Raw genomic sequence first — 23409 nt, forward strand, 5'->3', positions numbered from 1 at the left:
GTGCGTTTTTTGCCTTATTGTTCTTGAAAACTATTAAAACATTCATTATACAATTTTCTTGTAATATCCTTTTCTTTCCCAATATAGACTGCTTTGCATTCATTTTTGCGTTTTTTGTAGGTAACAAGCTCAAAAACACTCATCTTTTTGGTAATGTTATTCTATTTCTTCATATTGGTTGGTTTGCATCCGTTTTAGCGTTCTACGCTAAAACTGAAAAGACACGTTTTCAGTAATATTGTTGAAATTGCTAAAAACACCGAAAGACACGTTTCTTGCAAAGTCGTGTAATTTTCCCATATAGGTGGCTTTGTATGCACTTCCGGGTTTCGTACATAACTCCGGAAAAAGCTAAAATTATTATTTTTTTATTTCACATAATTTCCCTGAATTTCTCAGAATTTTTGCATCTCTGTACCTATGAAGATGAATAACAAAAAAAAAATGTTTTAATTATGTTTTTCTCTATAAAGAGTGTTATTTGTGGGTTTTAGATTTTTGGTACTTAATGAAATTAAAAATACTCATAATACACGATTTTCGTAATGTCCTTTCGTTTCACAAACATAGGGTTTTTTGCATGTATTTAAGCGATTTTATAGGTAACATGATCAAAAACACTCAAAATACATGTTTTTTGTAATGTTATTCTGTTTTTCCATAAAGGTTGTTTTGCATGCGTTTAGCGTTTTGGTATGTAAGGAGATAAAAAACTCTTAAAGGCAAGTTCTTCGTAAAATTTGGTTTTATTCCAATGTAATGTGATTGTTCTCCTTTTTAGTGTTTTGTTGCATATAACGCTCAAAAACACCCAAAAGACACTTTTCTGGTAATGTCATTTTTTTTTCCCACATAAAGCTAGTTTCGCATGTAATTTGGGATTTTCGTAACTAAGAATGTGAAAAACACTCAAAATACACACATTTGGTAAAGTAGTTCTATTTTTCAACTAAAAGTTTTATTCATGAGTTTTAGCGTTTTGATATGTAAGAAATTTCTTTATATACACGAGTTTCTGCGTTTTTTTGCCTTGTGGTTCTTGTGAAACTATAAAACATTCATTATACACGTTTCTCGTAATGTCCTTTTGCTTCCCAATATACAGTGCTTTCCATCCATTTGCGCGTTTTTTATAGGTAAAAAGCTGAAAAACACTTTTTGGTAATGTTATTCTATTTCTTCATATTTGTTGGTTTGCATCCGTTTTAGCGTTTTTCTACGTAAAACACTAAAAAGACACGTTTTCAGTAATTTTGCTTTGGATTCACATATTGACTGAATTCCATATTATTTATCGTTTTGGTGCCTAACATGCTAAAAAACACTGAAAAGACAGGTTTCTGGTAAAGTCATTTAACTTCCTTATATAGGTGGCATGCACTTTAGAGTTTGGTACATAAAAATCCGAAAAAGAGCTATAATTAACTTTTTTGATAACGTTCTTTTTTCCACATAAATTCCCTGAGTTTTGGCAGAATTTTGGCATCTTGGTACCTATGAACATCAATATAAAAAAAAAGCTATTTATTTATTTATTTATTTATTTTTTTTTTTCTTCTCTATAAAGAGCGTTATTTGTGGGTTTTAACGTTTTGGTACTTAAGGAACTTAAAAACGGTCCTAATACACGTTTCTCGTAAAGCCCTTTCGTTTCCCAAAAAAGGGGTTCTTTGCATGTATTTAAGCGTTTTTATAGGTAACATGATCAAAAACACTTAAAACACATGTTTTTAGTAATGTTATTCTGCTTTTCCATAAAGGAGTTTTTTGCATGCGTTTTAGCATTTTGGTTTGTAAGGAGGTAAAAGACATTTCAAGGCAAGTTCTTGGTAAAAGTTGGTTTTATTCCCATGTAATGTGATTGCCCTTTTTTTTTTGTGATTTATTGCCTAACACGCTCAAAAACACTCAAAAGACACTTCTGGTAATGTCATTTTTTTTCCAACATAGTTTCGCGTGTTATTTGGGGTTTTGCTAACTAAGAATGTGAAAAACACTCAAAATACACGCATATGGTAAGGTTGTTCTGTTTCTCAATTAATATTGTTATTCATGATTTTCAGCATTTTGGTATCTAAAAAACTTCTTTATATACACTAGTTTTTGCGTTTTTTGCCTTGTGCTTCTTGTGAACCACAAGTTCTTTTGCTCAAAAATAATAAGACACTCATTATACACGTTTTTCGTAATGTCCTTTTGTTTCCCAATAGGGAGTGCTTTCCATCCATTTTCGCGTTTTTTGTAGGTAACACGCTCAAAAACACTCAAAATGTACGTTTTTGGTAATGTTATTTTATTTCTTCTTATTGGTTGGTTTGCATCCGGTTTAGCGTTTTTCTACGTAAAACACCGAAGACACGTTTTCAGTAATTTTGTTTTAGATTCTCATATAGAGTGACTTGCAGTTATTTACCGTTATGGTGCCTAACAAGCTGAAAAACACTCAAAAGATAGTTTTCTGGCAAAGACGTTTAATTTCTCTATATATGTGGCTTTGCATGCACTTTAGGGTTTGGTACATAACAGTACGAAAAAAAAAGCTAAAATTAACTTTTTTGATAATTGACTCATAATTTCCTGAATTTTGCCAAAATTTTGGCATCTCGGTACCTGTGAAGATGAAAAAGAAAAACAAAATATCGTATTTTTTTATTTATTTTTTTTTTTTCAATAAAGAGTGTTATTTGTTTTTTTTTTGCTTTTTGGTAAATAATGATCTTAAAAACATTCATAATACACGTTTCTCGTAATGTCCTTTCGTTTCCCAAAAATAGGGTTTTTTGCATGTATTTAAGCGTTTTTATTGGTAACATGATCAAAAACACTCAAAATATATATTTTTGGTAATGATATTCTCTTTCTATATAAAGTGTGTTTTGCATGCGTTTTAGCGTTTTGGTATATAAGGAGCTCAAAACACTTAAAGGCAAGTTCTTGGTAAAAATTTATTTTATTACCATGTAAAGTGATTCCCTTGCTTTTTAGTGCTTTATTGCCTATCAAGCTCAAAAACACTCAAAAGACACTTTTCTGGTAATGTCATTTTTTTCCCACATAGAGCTGGTTTCGCATGCAATTTGGGATTTTGGTAACTAAGAATGTGAAAAGCACTCAAAATACACGCATTTAGTAAAGTTGTTCTGTTTCTCAATTAAGAGTGTTATTCATTATTTTCAGCATTTTGGTATCTAGGAAACTTCTCCATATACACGAGTTTTTGCATTTTTTGCCTTGTGGTTCTTTTGAACTATAAAACATTCATTATACACTTTTCTCGCAATGTCCCTTTGTTTCCCAATATAGAGTGCTTTGTATCAATTTTCGCGTTTTTTGTAGGTAACAAGCTCAAAAACACTCAAAATATACCTTTTTGGTAATGTTTTTCTACTTCTTGATATTGGTTGGTTTTGCATCCGTTTTAGCGTTTTTTCTACGTAAAACACAGAGAAGACACGTTTTTAGTAATTTTGTTTTGGTTTGCCATATAGAGTGAGTTCCTTATTATTTATCATTTTGGTGCCTAACATGCTGAAAAACACTCAAAACACAGATATCTGGTAAGGTCGTTTAATTTCCTCATATGGGAAGCATTGCATGCCCTTTAGTGTTTGGTACATAACAGTCCGAAAAAAAGCTAATATCAACTTTTTTTTTATAATATTCTCTTATCATATAATTGCCCTAATTTTTCCCAGAATTGTGGCATCTCGGAACCTATGTAGGTGAATAACAAAAAAAAAAAAAAAAAAAAAATCCTTCCATTTATTTTTTTTATTTATTTTATTTTTTTCTAAAGAACGAGTGTTATTTGTGGGTTTTAGCTTTTTGGTAGTTAAGGAACTTAAAAACACTCATAATACACGCTTCTCGTAATGTCCTTACGTTTCCCAAACATAAGGTTCTTTGCATATATTTAGGCGTTTTTATATCTAACATTATCAAAAACACTCAAAATATATGTTTTTGGTAATGTTATTCCATAAAGTTTGTTTTTCCATGCGTTTTAGCGGTTTGGTATGTAAGGAGCTTAAAAACACATATTGGCAAGTTCTTGGTAAAAGTTGGTTTTATTCCCATGTAATGTGATTGCCTTGCTTTTTAGTACTTCATTGCCTAACACGCTCAAAAACAATTAAAAGACACTTCTGGTAATGGCATATTTTTCCCTCATAAAGGTAGTTTCGCATGCTATTTTGGGTATTAATAACTAGGAATATGAAAAACACTCAAAATACAGGCATTTTCTAAGGTTCTTCTGTTTCTCAATTAAGATTGTTATTCATGAGTTTCAGCATTTTGGTATCTAGGAAAATTCTTTATATACACGAGTTTTTGCGTTTTTCTACGTAAAACACTGAGAAGATACATTTTCAGTAAATTTGTTTTGGATTCCCATATAGAGTGAGTTCCTTATTATTTATCGTTTGGTGCCTAACATGCTGAAAAACACTCAAAAGACAGATTTCTGGTAAGGTCGTTTAATTTCCTGATATAGGAGGCTTTGCATGCACTTTAGAGTTTGGTACATAACAGTCAGAAAAAAAAGCTAAAATCAACTTTTTTGATAATATTCTCTTATCATATAATTGCCTTGAATTTTCCCAGAATTTTGGCATTTCGGTACCTGTGAAGATGAATAAAAAAAAAAATCCTATTTTTTATTTTTTTTATTTTTTTATTTTTTTCTAAATAAAGAGTGGGTGTTAGGTTTTTGGTACTTAACAAACTTAAAAACGCTCATAATATACGTTTCTCGTAATGTCCTTTTTTTTCCCAAACATAAGGTTCTTTTCATGTATATAAGCGTTTTTATAGATAACATGATCAAATACATTCAAAATACATATTTTTGGTAATTTTATTCTGTTTCTCCAAAAAGTTTGTTTTGCATGCGTTTTAGCGGTTTAGTATATAAGGAGCTCAAAAACACTTAAAGGCAAGTTCTTGATAAAAAAATTGGTTTTATTCAAATGTAATGTGATTGACCTGCTTTTTAGTGCTTTATTGCCTATCGGGCTCAAAAACACTCAAAAGACATTTTTCTGGTAATGTCATTTTTTTTCTCACATAAAGCTGGTTTCGCATGCAATTTGGGGTTTTGGTAACTAAGAATGTGAAAAGCTCTCAAAATACACGCATTTAGTAAGGTTGTTCTGTTTCTCAATTAGGAATGTTATTCATGTGTTCGAGCATTTTGGTATCTAGGAAAGTTCTCCATATTCACTGACCATCCTGGTGAACTAACTCGGTACTTATGAAAATCAATACAAAAAAAAAATGCTATTTTTTATTTATTTTTTATTTATTTATTTATTTTTTTTCTCTCTCTTTAAAGAGTGTTATTTTTGGGTTTTAACGTTTTGGTACTTAAGGAACTTAAAAACAGTCCCAAAGATAGGGTTCTTTGCATGTATTTAAGCGTTTTTATAGGTAACATGATCAAAAACACTTAAAACACATGTTTTTTGTAATGTTTTTCTGGTTCTCCATAAAGGAGTGTTTTGCATGGGTTTTAGCGTTTTGGTATGTAAGGAGCTCAAAAACAAATAATGGCAAGTCCTTGGTCAAAGTTGGTTTTATTCCCATGAGGCAACTGACAGTAGCCCCTTTTCTGTTCCCTCCTACTTTCTCTATCCTCATTTTCGATCCAAAGCTGGATGCTGCGTTTATGTGCGCAATAACTTAACCTGCTCTCGTGCCCACGCTCTTGAATCTTCCGAGTTTTCCACCATCTGGCTACGACTACAGAGTCACTCTCATACTAAATTTATCTGTGCTGTATACCTCTCTCCTAACTCCTCTGACTATAAGAAATTCTTTAACTACTTAACTTCCAAAGTGGAGCACATTCTAACCCTCTTCCCTTTTGCAGAGATCTCCATTCTTGGAGACTTCACTGTTCACCACCAGCTTTGGCTTTCCTCTCCCTTCACTGACCATCCTCACGAACTAGCCTACAACTTTGCTATCCTCCATGACCTAGAGGAATTGGTGCAACACCCTACTCGTATTCCTGACCGTCTTGGAGATACGCCCAACATTCTTGACCTTTTCCTGACCTCTAATCCTTCTGCTTATGCTTTCACTCTTTCTTCTCCGTTGGGCTCCTCCGATCACAATCTCATATCTTTATCTTGTCCTATCACTCCAATCCCTCCTCAGGATCCCCCTAAGCGAAGGTGTCTCTGGCGTTTTGCCTCTGCTAGTTGGGGGGACCTGAGGAGGTATTTTGCTGATTTTCCCTGGAATGACTACTGCTTCCGTGTCAGAGACCCGTCTTTGTGTGCTGAGCGCATAACAGAGGTGATAGTGTCTGGCATGGAGGCGTACATTCCTCACTCTTTTTCTCGTCCTAAACCTTCTAAACCTTGGTTTAACACAGCTTGTTCTCGTGCTATACATGATAGAGAGGTGGCCCACAAAAGGTACTTAAGCCTTCCATCACCAGAATCTCATGCACTTTATATTTCTGCCTGAAACCATGCAAAGTCTGTTCTCCAACTAGCCAAAAACTCCTTCATTAACAGAAAATGTCAAAACCTTTCAAGATCTAACTCCCCTCGTGATTTCTGGCATCTACCCAAAAATATCTCCAATAACTTTGCTTCTTCTTCTTTCCCTCCTCTACTTCAACCAGATGGCACCACTGCTATCACATCTATTTCTAAAGCTGAACTCTTTGCTCAAACCTTTGCTAAAAACTCTACCTTGGACGATTCTGGGCTTGTTCCTCCCTCTCCTCCACCCTCTGACTACTTCATGCCACGTATTAAAATTCTTCGTAATGATGTTTTCCATGCCCTCGCTGGCCTAAACCCTCGGAAGGCTTATGGACCTGATGGGGTCCCTCCTATTGTTCTCCGAAACTGTGCCTCCGTGCTTGCACCTTGCCTAGTCAAACTCTTTCAGCTCTGTCTGACAACATCTACCTTTCCTTCTTGCTGGAAGTTTGCCTACATTCAACCTGTTCCTAAAAAGGGTGACCGCTCTAATCCCTCAAACTACCGTCCTATTGCTTTAATTTCCTGCTTTTCTAAAGTTTTTGAATCTATCCTCAACAGGAATATTATTAAACATCTATCACTTCACAACCTTCTATCTGATCGCCAGTATGGGTTCCGTCAAGGCCGCTCTGCTGGTGATCTTCTGGCTTTCCTTACTGAGTCTTGGTCATCCTCTTTCAGAGACTTTGGTAAAACTTTTGCTGTTGCCTTGGACATATCAAAAGCCTTTGATAGAATCTGGCACAAAGCTTTGATTTCCAAACTACCCTCCTACGGTTTCTATCCTTCTCTCTGTAACTTCATCTCAAGTTTCCTTTCTGACCGTTCTATTGCTGCTGTGATAGACGGTCACTGTTCTTCTTCTAAATCTATTAACAGTGGTGTTCCTCAGGGTTCTGTCCTGTCACCCACTCTCTTCTTATTATTCATTAATGATCATCTAAACCAAACTTCTTGTCCTATCCACTTCTATGCTGATGATACCACCCTGCACTTTTCCACGTCTTTTCATAGACGTCCAACCCTTCAGGAGGTAAATATATCACGCAGGGAAGCCACAGAACGCCTGACTTCTGATCTTTCTAAAATTTCTGATTGGGGCAGAGCAAACTTGGTATTGTTCAATGCCTCAAAAACTCAATTCCTCCATCTGTCAACTCGACACAACCTTCCAGACAACTATCCCCTCTTCTTCAATGACACTCAACTGTCCCCCTCTTCTACACTGAACATCCTCGGTCTGTCCTTTACTTATAATCTGAACTGGAAACTTCACATCTCATCTCTAGCTAAAACAGCTTCTATGAAGTTAGGTGTTCTGAGACGTCTCCGCCTGTTTTTCACACACCCCCAGCTGCTAACTCTGTACAAGGGCCTTATCCGTCCATGTATGGAGTATGCTTCACATGTCTGGGGGGGTTCCACTCATACTGCTCTTCTAGACAGGGTGGAATCAAAAGCTTTTCGTCTCATCAACTCCTCTCCTCTAACTGACTGTCTTCAGGCTCTCTCTCACCGCCGCAATGTTGCAAATCTAGCTGCCTTCTACCGCTATTTTCATGCCAACTGCTCTTCTGATCCTGCTAACTCCATGCCTCCCCTCCTCCCACGGCCTCGCTGCACAAGACTTTCTTCTTTCTCTCACCCCTATTCTGTCCACCTCTCTAACGCAAGAGTTAACCAGTATTCTCAATCATTCATCCCTTTCTCTGGTAAACTCTGGAACTCCCTGCCTGCTTCTGTATTTCCACCTTCCTATGACTTGAATTCCTTCAAGAAGGAGGTTTCAAGACACTTATCCACCAATTTTTGACCACTGCTTTGACCCTTTTATGGGACTGGCATTCCAGTGAGCATTTTTTTTATTAGATTTTTGTTGCTCTTGGCCAGCATCCTTCCTACATTTTGCCTTTTGGTTCGTTTGAACCATAAAACACTCTTTATACACTTTTCTTGGAATGTCCTTTTATTTCCTAATATAGAGTTCTTTGCATCACTTTTCGCGTTTTTTGTAGATAACAAGCTCAAAAACATTCAAAATATACCTTTTTAGTAATGTTTTTTTTTTTTTTTTTTCTATTGTTTGTTTTGTATCAGTTTTAGCGTTTTTCTACGTAAAACACTGAGAGGACACGTTTTCAGTAGTTTTGTTTTCGATTCCCATATAGAGTGAGTTCCTTATTTATTTATCGTTTTGGTGCCTAGCATTCTGAAAAACACTCAAAAGACAGATTTGTTTTAAGGTCGTTTAATTTCTTCATATAGGAGGCTTTGCATGCACTTTAGGGTTTGGTATATAACAGTCGGAAAAGAAAGCTAAAATTAATTTTTTTGATAATTTCCTTTTATCATATAATAGCCCGGAATTTTCCCAGAATTTTGGCATCTCGGTACCTATGAAGATAAATAACAAAAAAATAAATAAATACCTTTTTTTTTATTTATTTATTTTTCTAAATAAAGAGTGTTATTTGTGGGTTTTAGCTTTTTGGTACTTAAGGAACTAAAAAACACTCATAATACATATTTCTCGTAATGTCCTTTCGTTTCCCAAACATGAAGTTCTTTGCATGTATTTAAGCGTTTTATAGATAACATGATCAAAAACACTCAAAATACATGTTTTTAGTAATGTTATTCTGTTTGTCCATAAAAGGTGTTTCTCATGCTCTTTAGCGTTTTGGTATGTAATGAGCTCAAAAACACCTAAAGGCAAGATCTTGGTAAAAGTTGGTTTTATTCCCATGTAATGTGATTGCCCTGCTTTTTAGTGGTTTATTGCCTAATACACTCAAAAACAGTCGAAAGACATTTTCTGGTAATATTATTTTTTTCCCACATAAAGCTAGTTTCGCATGGAATTTGTGGTTTTGGTAACTAAGAATGTGAAAAACACTCAAAATACAGGCATTTAGTAAGGTTTTTCTGTTTCTTAATTAAAAGTGTTATTCATGAGTTTCAGCATTTTGGTATTATATAAAAAACTTCTCTAATACACACATTTGGTAAGGTAGTTCTGTTTCTCAATTAAGTGTTATTCATGAGTTTCAGCATTTTGGTATGTAAGAAACTTCTTTATGTACTTGAGTTTTTGAGTTTTTTGCCTTGTGGTTCTTGTGAAACTATAAAACACTCATATATACTCGTAATGTCCTTTTCTTTCCTAATATAGAGTGCGTTTCCTCCATTTTCGCATTTTTTTGTAGGTAACAAGCTCAAAAACACATCAAAATGTATCTTTTTGGTAATGTTATTCTATTTCTTCATATTACTTGGTTTGCATCCGTTTTAGCGTTTTTCTACGTAAATCACTAAAAAGACACGTTTTCAGTAATATTGTTGAAATTGCTGAAAAAAAAACACTCAAAAGACAGATTTCTGGTGAAGTCAAGTAATTTCTCCATATAGGTGGCTTTGCATGCACTTCAGGGTTTGGTACATAACTCCGGAAAAAAGCTAAAATTATTATTTTTTTTTTACAAAATTTCCCTGAATTTTTCCAGAATGTTGGTATCTCGGTACCTATGAAGATGAAAAACAATTTTTTTTCCTCTCTCTCTAAAGTGTTATTTGTGAGTTTTAGCTTTTTGGTACTTAAGGAACTTAAAAACACTCATAATACACGATTTTCGTAATGTCCTTTTCTTATACAAACATAGGGTTCTTTACATGTATTTAAGCGTTTTTATAAGTAACATGATCAAAAACACTCAAAATACATATTTTTGGTAATGTTATTCTGTTTCCCCATAAAGTTTGTTTTGCATGCGTTTTAGCGGTTTGGTATATAAGGTGTTAAAAAACACTTAAAAGCAAATTCTTCGTAAAAGTTGGTTTTATTCCCATGTAATGTGATTGTTCTGCTTTTTAGTGCTTTGTTGCATATCACGCTCAAAAACACTCAAAAGACACTTTACTGGTAATGTCATTTTTTTTCCCACATGAAGCTAGTTTCGCATGTAATTTGGCATTTTCGTAACTAAGAATGTTAAACACACTCAAAATACACAATTTGGTAAGGTAGTTCTGTTTATTGATTAAAAGTGTTATTCATGCATTTCATAATTTTGGTATGTAAAAATTTCTCTATATACATGAGTTTTTGCGTTTATTGCCTTATGGTTCTTTTAACACTATAAAACACTCATTATACACGTTTATCGTAATGACCTTTTGTTTCCTAATATAGAGTGCTTTACATCCATTTTTGCATTTTTTGTAGGTAACAAGCTCAAAAACATTTAAAATATATCTTTTTGGTAATGTTATTATATTTCTTCATATAGGATGGTTTGCATCCGCTTTAGCGTTTTCTACGTAAAACACTGAAAAGACACGTTTTCAGTAATTTTGTTTTGGATTCACATATTGACTGATTTTCATATTATTTATCGTATTGGTGCCTAACATGCTGAAAAATATTTAAAAGACAGGTTTCTGGTAAAGTCGTTTAACCTTCCTATATAGGTGGCTTTGCATGCACTTTAGGTTTTGGTACATAAAAATCAGAAAAAAAGGCTATAATTAACTTTCATGATAATGTTCTTTTTTCCACATAAATTCCCTGAATTTTGGCAGAATTTTGGCAATTCGGTACCTATGAAGATGAAAAACAAAAAACAAAAAAAATGTCATTTTTTTATATTTTTTTTATTTATTTTTTTTTTATAAAAAGTGTTATTTGTGGGTTTTAGCTTTATGGTACTAAAGGAACTTAAAAAAACACTCATAATACACGTTTCTCGTAATGTCCCTTCGTTTCCCAAACATAAGGTTCTTTGCATGTATTTAAGCGTTTTTATATATAACATGAACAAAAACACTCAAATTACATGTATTTGGTAATGTTTTTCTATTTCTCCATAAAATTTATTTTGCATGCGTTTTAGCGTTTTGGTATGTAAGGAGCTCAAAAACACTTAAAGGCAAGTTCTTGGTAAAATTTGGTTTTATTCCCAGGTAATGTTATTGCCCTGGCTTTCAGTGCGACCTAACCAGAAATCTGTCTTTTGAGTGTTTTTCAGCATGTTAGGCACCAAAACGGTAAATAATAAGGAACTCACTCTATGTGGGAATCCAAAAGAAAATTACTGAAAACGTGTCTTCTCAGTGTTTTACGTAGAAAACGCTAAAACTGACACAAACCAACCAATTTTCAAGAAGCAGAAAAACATTACCAAAAATGTATATTTTGAGTGTTTTTGAGCTTTTTACCTACAAAAAAACGCGAAAATGGATACAAAGCACTCTATATTGGGAAACAAAGGGACATTGCGAGAAAAGTGTATAATGAATGTTTTATAGTTCAGAAAAAAATACAAGACAAAAAACGCAAAAACTCGTGTATATGGAGAAGTTTCCTATATACCAAAATGCTGAAATTTATGAATAACACTCTTAATTCAGAAACAGAACAACCTTACTAAATGCGTGTCAAAAACACTAAAAGGCAAGTTCTTTGTAAAAGTTTTTTTTTTTTTTCCCATGTAATGTGATTGCCCTGCATTTTAGTGCTTTATTGCCTAACACGCTCAAAAACACTCAAAGACACTTTTCTGGTAATGTCATTTTTTTCCCACATAAAACTAGTTTCACATGGAATTTGGGGTTTTGGTAACTAAGGATGTAAAAAAAACACTCAAAATACACGCATTTAGTAAGGTTTCTTCATTAAGAGTGTTATTCATGAGTTTCAGTATTTTGGTATCTTAGAAACTTCTCCATACAGTCGAGTTTTTGCGTTTTTTGCCTTGTGATTCTGGTAAAACTATACAACACTCATTATACACGTTTCTCGTTATGTCCTTTTTTTTCCCTATATAAGGTGTTTTGCATCCATTTTCGTGTTTTTTTTATGTAACAAGCTCAAAAACACACAAAATATACTTTTTTGGTAATGTTATTCTATTTCTTCATATTAGTTGGTTTGCATCCGTTTTAGCGTTTTTGTACGTAAATCTTTTAAAAGACACGTTTTCAGTAATTTTGTTTTGGATTTCCATATAGAGTGACTTTCATATTATTTATCGTTTTGGTGCCTAACATGCAGAAAAACATTCAAAAGACAGGTCTCTTGTAAAGTCGTTAAATTTCATCAGATAGGTGGCTTTCCATACACTTTATTGTTTGAAACATAACTCCGAAAAAAAAGGTAAAATTAACTTTTTCGATAATGTTTTTTCCACATAATTTCCCTGAATTTTGGCAGAATTTTGGCCTCCTGGTACCTATGAACATCAATAACAAAAAAATAAAAATGCTATTTTTTTATTCATTTATTTTTTTTTTTTCTCTATAAAGAGTGTTATTTGTAGGTTTTAACGTTTTGGTACTTAAGGAACTCAAAAACATTCATAATACACATTTCACGTAATATCCTTTCGTTTCCCAAATATGGAGATCTTTGCATGTATTTAAGCGTTTTTATAGGTAATAGGATAAAAAACACTCAAAACACTTGTTTTTGGTAATGTTATTCTGTTTCTCCATAAAGGAGTGTTTTGCATGCGTTTTAGGGATATGGAATGTAAGGAGCTGAAAAACACTTCAAGGGAAGTTCTCGGTAAAAGTTGGTTTTATTCCAATGTAATATGATTGCCCTGCTTTTTAGTGCTTTATTGCCTAACACGCTCAAAAACGAGCATTTCGTAATGTTGTTCTGTTTCTCAATTAAGATTGTTATTCATGGGTTTCAGCATTTTGGTATCTAAGAAACTTCTTTATATACACGAGTATTTGCGTTTTTTGCCTTTTGTGAACCACAGGTTCTTTTCCCCGAAAATAATAAGACACTCATTATACATGTTTATCGTAATGTCCATTTCTTTCACAATAGGGAGTGCTTTGCATCTATTTTCGCGTTTTTTGTAGGTAACAAGCTCAAAATATACCTCTGTAGTAATGTTATTCTATTTCTTCATATTGGTTTGTTTTCATCTTTTTTAGCGTTTTTCTACGTAAAACACCGAAAGGACACGTTTTCAGTAATTTTGTTTTCGATTCCCAAAGAATTTTGCCAGAATTTTGGCATCTTAGTACCTATGAAGATGAATAACAAAAAAAAAAATATATATATATATATGTATATATATATATATATATATATATATATATATATATATATATATATATATATATATATATATATATATATATATATATATATATATATATATATATATATATATATATATATTTCTTTTTTTTTTCTTTTCTTTTTTTCTCTATAAAGAGTGTTATTTATGATTTTAGCTTTTTTGGTACTTAAGGAACTTAATACACGTTTCTCGTAAAGTCCTTTCGTTTCCCCAAAAAGGGGTTTTTTGCATGTATTTAAGCGTTTTTATAGGTAACATGATCAAAAACACTTAAAACACATGTTTTTAGTAATGTTATTCTGCTTTTCCATAAAGGAGTTTTTTGCATGCGTTTTAGCGTTTTGGTTTGTAAGGAGGTAAAAGACATTTCAAGGCAAGTTCTTGGTAAAAGTTGGTTTTATTCCCATGTAATGTGATTGCCCTTTTTTTTGTGTGTGATTTATTGCCTAACACGCTCAAAAACACTCAAAAGACACTTCTGGTAATGTCATTTTTTTTCCAACATAGTTTCGCGTGTTATTTGGGGTTTTGCTAACTAAGAATGTGAAAAACACTCAAAATACACGCATATGGTAAGGTTGTTCTGTTTCTCAATTAATATTGTTATTCATGATTTTCAGCATTTTGGTATCTAAAAAACTTCTTTATATACACTAGTTTTTGCGTTTTTTGCCTTGTGCTTCTTGTGAACCACAAGTTATTTTGCTCAAAAATAATAAGACACTCATTATACACGTTTTTCGTAATGTCCTTTTGTTTCCCAATAGGGAGTGCTTTCCATCCATTTTCGCGTTTTTTGTAGGTAACACGCTCAAAAACACTCAAAATGTACGTTTTTGGTAATGTTATTTTATTTCTTCTTATTGGTTGGTTTGCATCCGGTTTAGCGTTTTTCTACGTAAAACACCGAAGACACGTTTTCAGTAATTTTGTTTTAGATTCTCATATAGAGTGACTTGCAGTTATTTACCGTTATGGTGCCTAACAAGCTGAAAAACACTCAAAAGATAGTTTTCTGGCAAAGACGTTTAATTTCTCTATATATGTGGCTTTGCATGCACTTTAAGGTCTGGTACATAACAGTACGAAAAAAAAGCTAAAATTAACTTTTTTGATAATTGACTCATAATTTCCTGAATTTTGCCAAGATTTTGGCATCTCGGTACCTGTGAAGATGAAAAAGAAAAACAAAATATCGAATTTTTTTATTTATTTATTTTTTTTTTCAATAAAGAGTGTTATTTGTTTTTTTTTTGCTTTTTGGTAAATAATGATCTTAAAAACATTCATAATACACGTTTCTCGTAATGTCCTTTCGTTTCCCAAAAATAGGGTTTTTTGCATGTATTTAAGCGTTTTTATTGGTAACATGATCAAAAACACTCAAAATATATATTTTTGGTAATGATATTCTCTTTCTATATAAAGTGTGTTTTGCATGCGTTTTAGCGTTTTGGTATATAAGGAGCTCAAAACACTTAAAGGCAAGTTCTTGGTAAAAATTTATTTTATTACCATGTACTCGTAAAGTGATTCCCTTGCTTTTTAGTGCTTTATTGCCTATCAAGCTCAAAAACACTCAAAAGACACTTTTCTGGTAATGTCATTTTTTTCCCACATAAAGCTGGTTTCGCATGCAATTTGGGATTTTGGTAACTAAGAATGTGAAAAGCACTCAAAATACACGCATTTAGTAAAGTTGTTCTGTTTCTCAATTAAGAGTGTTATTCATTATTTTCAGCATTTTGGTATCTAGGAAACTTCTCCATATACACGAGTTTTTGCATTTTTTGCCTTGTGGTTCTTTTGAACTATAAAACATTCATTATACACTTTTCTCGCAATGTCCCTTTGTTTCCCAATATAGAGTGCTTTGTATCAATTTTCGCGTTTTTTGTAGGTAACAAGCTCAAAAACACTCAAAATATACCTTTTTGGTAATGTTTTTCTACTTCTTAATATTGGTTGGTTTTGCATCCGTTTTAGCGTTTTTCTACGTAAAACACAGAGAAGACACGTTTTTAGTAATTTTGTTTTGGTTTGCCATATAGAGTGAGTTCCTTATTATTTATCATTTTGGTGCCTAACATGCTGAAAAACACTCAAAACACAGATATCTGGTAAGTTCGTTTAATTTCCTCATATGGGAAGCATTGCATGCCCTTTAGTGTTTGGTACATAACAGTCCGAAAAAAAGCTAATATCAACTTTTTTTTTATAATATTCTCTTATCATATAATTGCCCTAATTTTTCCCAGAATTGTGGCATCTCGGTACCTATGTAGGTGAATAACAAAAAAAAAAAAAAAAAAAAAAAAAAAAAAATCCTTCTATTTATTTTTTTTTATTTATTTTATTTTTTTCTAAAGAACGAGTGTTATTTGTGAGTTTTAGCTTTTTGGTAGTTAAGGAACTTAAAAACACTCATAATACACGCTTCTCGTAATGTCCTTACGTTTCCCAAACATAAGGTTCTTTGCATATATTTAGGCGTTTTTATATTTAACATTATCAAAAACACTCAAAATACATGTTTTTGGTAATGTTATTCCTTTTGTCCATAAAGTTTGTTTTCCATGCGTTTTAGCGGTTTGGTATGTAAGGAGCTTAAAAACACATATTGGCAAGTTCTTGGTAAAAGTTGGTTTTATTCCCATGTAATGTGATTACCTTGCTTTTTAGTACTTCATTGCCTAACACGCTCAAAAACAATTAAAAGACACTTCTGGTAATGGCATATTTTTCCCTCATAAAGGTAGTTTCGCATGCTATTTTGGGTATTGCTAACTAGGAATATGAAAAACACTCAAAATACAGGCATTTTCTAAGGTTCTTCTGTTTCTCAATTAAGATTGTTATTCATGAGTTTCAGCATTTTGGTATCTAGGAAAATTCTTTATATACACGAGTTTTTGCGTTTTTCTACGTAAAACACTGAGAAGATATATTTTCAGTAAATTTGTTTTGGATTCCCATATAGAGTGAGTTCCTTATTATTTATCGTTTGGTGCCTAACATGCTGAAAAACACTCAAAAGACAGATTTCTGGTAAGGTCGTTTAATTTCCTGATATAGGAGGCTTTGCATGCACTTTAGAGTTTGGTACATAACAGTCAGAAAAAAAAGCTAAAATCAACTTTTTTGATAATATTCTCTTATCATATAATTGCCTTGAATTTTCCCAGAATTTTGGCATTTCGGTACCTGTGAAGATGAATAAAAAAAAAATCCTATTTTTTTATTTTTTATTTATTTTATTTTTTTCTAAATAAAGAGTGGGTGTTAGGTTTTTGGTACTTAACAAACTTAAAAACGCTCATAATATACGTTTCTCGTAATGTCCCTTTTTTTCCCAAACATAAGGTTCTTTTCATGTATATAAGCGTTTTTATAGATAACATGATCAAATACATTCAAAATACATATTTTTGGTAATTTTATTCTGTTTCTCCAAAAAGTTTGTTTTGCATGCGTTTTAGCGGTTTAGTATATAAGGAGCTCAAAAACACTTAAAGGCAAGTTCTTGATAAAAAATTGGTTTTATTCAAATGTAATGTGATTGACCTGCTTTTTAGTGCTTTATTGCCTATCAGGCTCAAAAACACTCAAAAGACATTTTTCTGGTAATGTCATTTTTTTTCTCACATAAAGCTGGTTTCGCATGCAATTTGGGGTTTTGGTAACTAAGAATGTGAAAAGCTCTCAAAATACACGCATTTAGTAAGGTTGTTCTGTTTCTCAATTAGGAATGTTATTCATGTGTTCGAGCATTTTGGTATCTAGGAAAGTTCTCCATATTCACTCACCATCCTGGTGAACTAACTCGGTACTTATGAAAATCAATACAAAAAAAAAATGCTATTTTTTATTTATTTTTTATTTATTTATTTATTTTTTTCTCTCTCTTTAAAGAGTGTTATTTTTGGGTTTTAACGTTTTGGTACTTAAGGAACTTAAAAACAGTCCCAAAGATAGGGTTCTTTGCATGTATTTAAGCGTTTTTATAGGTAACATGATCAAAAACACTTAAAACACATGTTTTTTGTAATGTTTTTCTGGTTCTCCATAAAGGAGTGTTTTGCATGGGTTTTAGCGTTTTGGTATGTAAGGAGCTCAAAAACAAATAATGGCAAGTCCTTGGTCAAAGTTGGTTTTATTCCCATGAGGCAACTGACAGTAGCCCCTTTTCTGTTCCCTCCTACTTTCTCTATCCTCATTTTCGATCCAAAGCTGGATGCTGCGTTTATGTGCGCAATAACTTAACCTGCTCTCGTGCCCACGCTCTTGAATCTTCCGAGTTTTCCACCATCTGGCTACGACTACAGAGTCACTCTCATACTAAATTTATCTGTGCTGTATACCTCTCTCCTAACTCCTCTGACTATAAGAAATTCTTTGACTACTTAACTTCCAAAGTGGAGCACATTCTGACCCTCTTCCCTTTTGCAGAGATCTCCATTCTTGGAGACTTCACTGTTCACCACCAGCTTTGGCTTTCCTCTCCTTTCACTGACCATCCTGGTGAACTAGCCTACAACTTTGCTATCCTCCATGACCTAGAGCAATTGGTGCAACACCCTACTCGTATTCCTGACCGTCTTGGAGATACGCCCAACATTCTTGACCTTTTCCTGACCTCTAATCCTTCTGCTTATGCTTTCACTCTTTCTTCTCCGTTGGGCTCCTCCGATCACAATCTCATATCTTTTTCTTGTCCTATCACTCCAATCCCTCCTCAGGATCCCCCTAAGCGAAGGTGTCTCTGGCGTTTTGCCTCTGCTAGTTGGGGGGACCTGAGGAGGTATTTTGCTGATTTTCCCTGGAATGACTACTGCTTCCGTGTCAGAGACCCGTCTTTGTGTGCTGAGCGCATAACAGAGGTGATAGTGTCTGGCATGGAGGCGTACATTCCTCACTCTTTTTCTCGTCCTAAACCTTCTAAACCTTGGTTTAACACAGCTTGTTCTCGTGTTATACATGATAGAGAGGTGGCCCACAAAAGGTACTTAAGCCTTCCATCACCAGAATCTCATGCACTTTATATTTCTGCCCGAAACCATGCAAAGTCTGTTCTCCAACTAGCCAAAAACTCCTTCATTAACAGAAAATGTCAAAACCTTTCAAGATCTAACTCCCCTCGTGATTTCTGGCATCTACCCAAAAATATCTCCAATAACTTTGCTTCTTCTTCTTTCCCTCCTCTACTTCAACCAGATGGCACCACTGCTATCACATCTATTTCTAAAGCTGAACTCTTTGCTCAAACCTTTGCTAAAAACTCTACCTTGGACGATTCTGGGCTTGTTCCTCCCTCTCCTCCACCCTCTGACTACTTCATGCCACGTATTAAAATTCTTCGTAATGATGTTTTCCATGCCCTCGCTGGCCTAAACCCTCGGAAGGCTTATGGACCTGATGGGGTCCCTCCTATTGTTCTCCGAAACTGTGCCTCCGTGCTTGCACCTTGCCTAGTCAAACTCTTTCAGCTCTGTCTGTCAACATCTACCTTTCCTTCTTGCTGGAAGTTTGCCTACATTCAACCTGTTCCTAAAAAGGGTGACCGCTCTAATCCCTCAAACTACCGTCCTATTGCTTTAATTTCCTGCTTTTCTAAAGTTTTTGAATCTATCCTCAACAGGAATATTATTAAACATCTATCACTTCACAACCTTCTATCTGATCGCCAGTATGGGTTCCGTCAAGGCCGCTCTGCTGGTGATCTTCTGGCTTTCCTTACTGAGTCTTGGTCATCCTCTTTCAGAGACTTTGGTGAAACTTTTGCTGTTGCCTTGGACATATCAAAAGCCTTTGATAGAATCTGGCACAAAGCTTTGATTTCTAAACTACCCTCCTACGGTTTCTATCCTTCTCTCTGTAACTTCATCTCAAGTTTCCTTTCTGACCGTTCTATTGCTGCTGTGATAGACGGTCACTGTTCTTCTTCTAAATCTATTAACAGTGGTGTTCCTCAGGGTTCTGTCCTGTCACCCACTCTCTTCTTATTATTCATTAATGATCTTCTAAACCAAACTTCTTGTCCTATCCACTTCTATGCTGATGATACCACCCTGCACTTTTCCACGTCTTTTCATAGACGTCCAACCCTTCAGGAGGTAAACATATCACGCAGGGAAGCCACAGAACGCCTGACTTCTGATCTATCTAAAATTTCTGATTGGGGCAGAGCAAACTTGGTATTGTTCAATGCCTCAAAAACTCAATTCCTCCATCTGTCAACTCGACACAACCTTCCAGACAACTATCCCCTCTTCTTCAATGACACTCAACTGTCCCCCTCTTCTACACTGAACATCCTCGGTCTGTCCTTTACTTATAATCTGAACTGGAAACTTCACATCTCATCTCTAGCTAAAACAGCTTCTATGAAGTTAGGTGTTCTGAGACGTCTCCGCCTGTTTTTCACACACCCCCAGCTGCTAACTCTGTACAAGGGCTTTATCCGTCCATGTATGGAGTATGCTTCACATGTCTGGGGGGGTTCCACTCATACTGCTCTTCTAGACAGGGTGGAATCAAAAGCTTTTCGTGTCATCAACTCCTCTCCTCTAACTGACTGTCTTCAGGCTCTCTCTCACCGCCGCAATGTTGCAAATCTAGCTGCCTTCTACCGCTATTTTCATGCCAACTGCTCTTCTGATCCTGCTAACTGCATGCCTCCCCTCCTCCCACGGCCTCGCTGCACAAGACTTTCTTCTTTCTCTCACCCCTATTCTGTCCACCTCTCTAACGCAAGAGTTAACCAGTATTCTCAATCATTCATCCCTTTCTCTGGTAAACTCTGGAACTCCCTGCCTGCTTCTGTATTTCCACCTTCCTATGACTTGAATTCCTTCAAGAAGGAGGTTTCAAGACACTTATCCACCAATTTTTGACCACTGCTTTGACCCTTTTTTGGGACTGGCATTTCAGTGAGCATTTTTTTTATTAGATTTTTGTTGCTCTTGGCCAGCATCCTTCCTACATTTTGCCTTTTGGTTCGTTTGAACCATAAAACACTCTTTATACACTTTTCTTGGAATGTCCTTTTATTTCCTAATATAGAGTTCTTTGCATCACTTTTCGCGTTTTTTGTAGATAACAAGCTCAAAAACATTCAAAATATACCTTTTTAGTAATGTTTTTTTTTCCATTTTTTTTCTATTGTTTGGTTTGTATCAGTTTTAGCGTTTTTCTACGTAAAACACTGAGAGGACACGTTTTCAGTAGTTTTGTTTTCGATTCCCATATAGAGTGAGTTCCTTATTTATTTATCGTTTTGGTGCCTAACATTCTGAAAAACACTCAAAAGACAGATTTGTTTTAAGGTCGTTTAATTTCTTCATATAGGAGGCTTTGCATGCACTTTAGGGTTTGGTATATAACAGTCGGAAAAGAAAGCTAAAATTAATTTTTTTGATAATTTCCTTTTATCATATAATAGCCCGGAATTTTCCCAGAATTTTGGCATCTCGGTACCTATGAAGATAAATAACAAAAAAAAAATAAATACCATTTTTTTTATTTATTTATTTTTTCTAAATAAAGAGTGTTATTTGTGGGTTTTAGCTTTTTGGTACTTAAGGAACTAAAAAACACTCATAATACATATTTCTCGTAATGTCCTTTCGTTTCCCAAACATGAAGTTCTTTGCATGTATTTAAGCGTTTTATAGATAACATGATCAAAAACACTCAAAATACATGTTTTTAGTAATGTTATTCTGTTTGTCCATAAAAGGTGTTTCTCATGCGCTTTAGCGTTTTGGTATGTAATGAGCTCAAAAACACCTAAAGGGAAGATCTTGGTAAAAGTTGGTTTTATTCCCATGTAATGTGATTGCCCTGCTTTTTAGTGGTTTATTGCCTAATACACTCAAAAACAGTCGAAAGACATTTTCTGGTAATATTATTTTTTTTCCCACATAAAGCTAGTTTCGCATGGAATTTGTGGTTTTGGTAACTAAGAATGTGAAAAACACTCAAAATACAGGCATTTAGTAAGGTTTTTCTGTTTCTTAATTAAAAGTGTTATTCATGAGTTTCAGCATTTTGGTATTATATAAAAAACTTCTCTAATACACACATTTGGTAAGGTAGTTCTGTTTCTCAATTAAGTGTTATTCATGAGTTTCAGCATTTTGGTATGTAAGAAACTTCTTTATGTACACGAGTTTTTGAGTTTTTTGCCTTGTGGTTCTTGTGAAACTATAAAACACTCATTATACACGTTGCTCGTAATGTCCTTTTCTTTCCTAATATAGAGTGCGTTTCATCCATTTTCGCATTTTTTTTTGTAGGTAACAAGCTCAAAAACACATCAAAATGTATCTTTTTGGTAATGTTATTCTATTTCTTCATATTACTTGGTTTGCATCCGTTTTAGCGTTTTTCTACGTAAATCACTGAAAAGACACGTTTTCAGTAATATTGTTGAAATTGCTGAAAAAAAAACACTCAAAAGACAGATTTCTGGTGAAGTCGAGTAATTTCTCCATATAGGTGGCTTTGCATTCACTTCAGGGTTTGGTACATAACTCCGGAAAAAAAGCTAAAATTATTATTTTTTTTTTACAAAATTTCCCTGAATTTTTCCAGAATGTTGGTATCTCGGTACCTATGAAGATGAAAAACAATTTTTTTTCCTCTCTCTCTAAAGTGTTATTTGTGAGTTTTAGCTTTTTGGTACTTAAGGAACTTAAAAACACTCATAATACACGATTTTCGTAATGTCCTTTTCTTATACAAACATAGGGTTCTTTACATGTATTTAAAAGTTTTTATAAGTAACATGATCAAAAACACTCAAAATACATATTTTTGGTAATGTTATTCTGTTTCTCCATAAAGTTTGTTTTGCATGCGTTTTAGAGGTTTGGTATATAAGGGGTTAAAAAACACTTAAAAGCAAATTCTTCGTAAAAGTTGGTTTTATTCCCATGTAATGTGATTGTTCTGCTTTTTAGTGCTTTGTTGCATATCACGCTCAAAAACACTCAAAAGACACTTTACTGGTAATGTCATTTTTTTTCACACATGAAGCTAGTTTCGCATGTAATTTGGCATTTTCGTAACTAAGAATGTGAAACACACTCAAAATACACAATCTGGTAAGGTAGTTCTGTTTATTGATTAAAAGTGTTATTCATGCATTTCATAATTTTGGTATGTAAAAATTTCTCTATATACATGAGTTTTTGCGTTTATTGCCTTATGGTTCTTTTAACACTATAAAACACTCATTATACACGTTTATCGTAATGACCTTTTGTTTCCTAATATAGAGTGCTTTACATCCATTTTTGCATTTTTTGTAGGTAACAAGCTCAAAAACATTTAAAATATATCTTTTTGTTAATGTTATTATATTTCTTCATATAGGATGGTTTGCATCCGCTTTAGCGTTTTCTACGTAAAACACTGAGAAGACACGTTTTCAGTAATTTTGTTTTGGATTTACATATTGACTGATTTTCATATTATTTATCGTATTGGTGCCTAACATGCTGAAAAATACTTAAAAGACAGGTTTCTGGTAAAGTCGTTTAACCTTCCTATATAGGTGGCTTTGCATGCACTTTAGGTTTTGGTACATAAAAATCAGAAAAAAAGGCTATAATTAACTTTCATGATAATGTTCTTTTTTCCACATAAATTCCCTGAATTTTGGCAGAATTTTGGCAATTCGGTACCTATGAAGATGAAAAACAAAAAACAAAAAAAAAATGTCATTTTTTTTTATTTTTTTATTCATTATTTTTTTTATAAAAAGTGTTATTTGTGGGTTTTAGCTTTATGGTACTAAAGGAACT

Source organism: Scylla paramamosain, chromosome 4 (assembly GCF_035594125.1).
Source record: "Scylla paramamosain isolate STU-SP2022 chromosome 4, ASM3559412v1, whole genome shotgun sequence".
In the NCBI taxonomy this organism is placed as follows: Eukaryota; Metazoa; Arthropoda; class Malacostraca; order Decapoda; family Portunidae; genus Scylla; species Scylla paramamosain.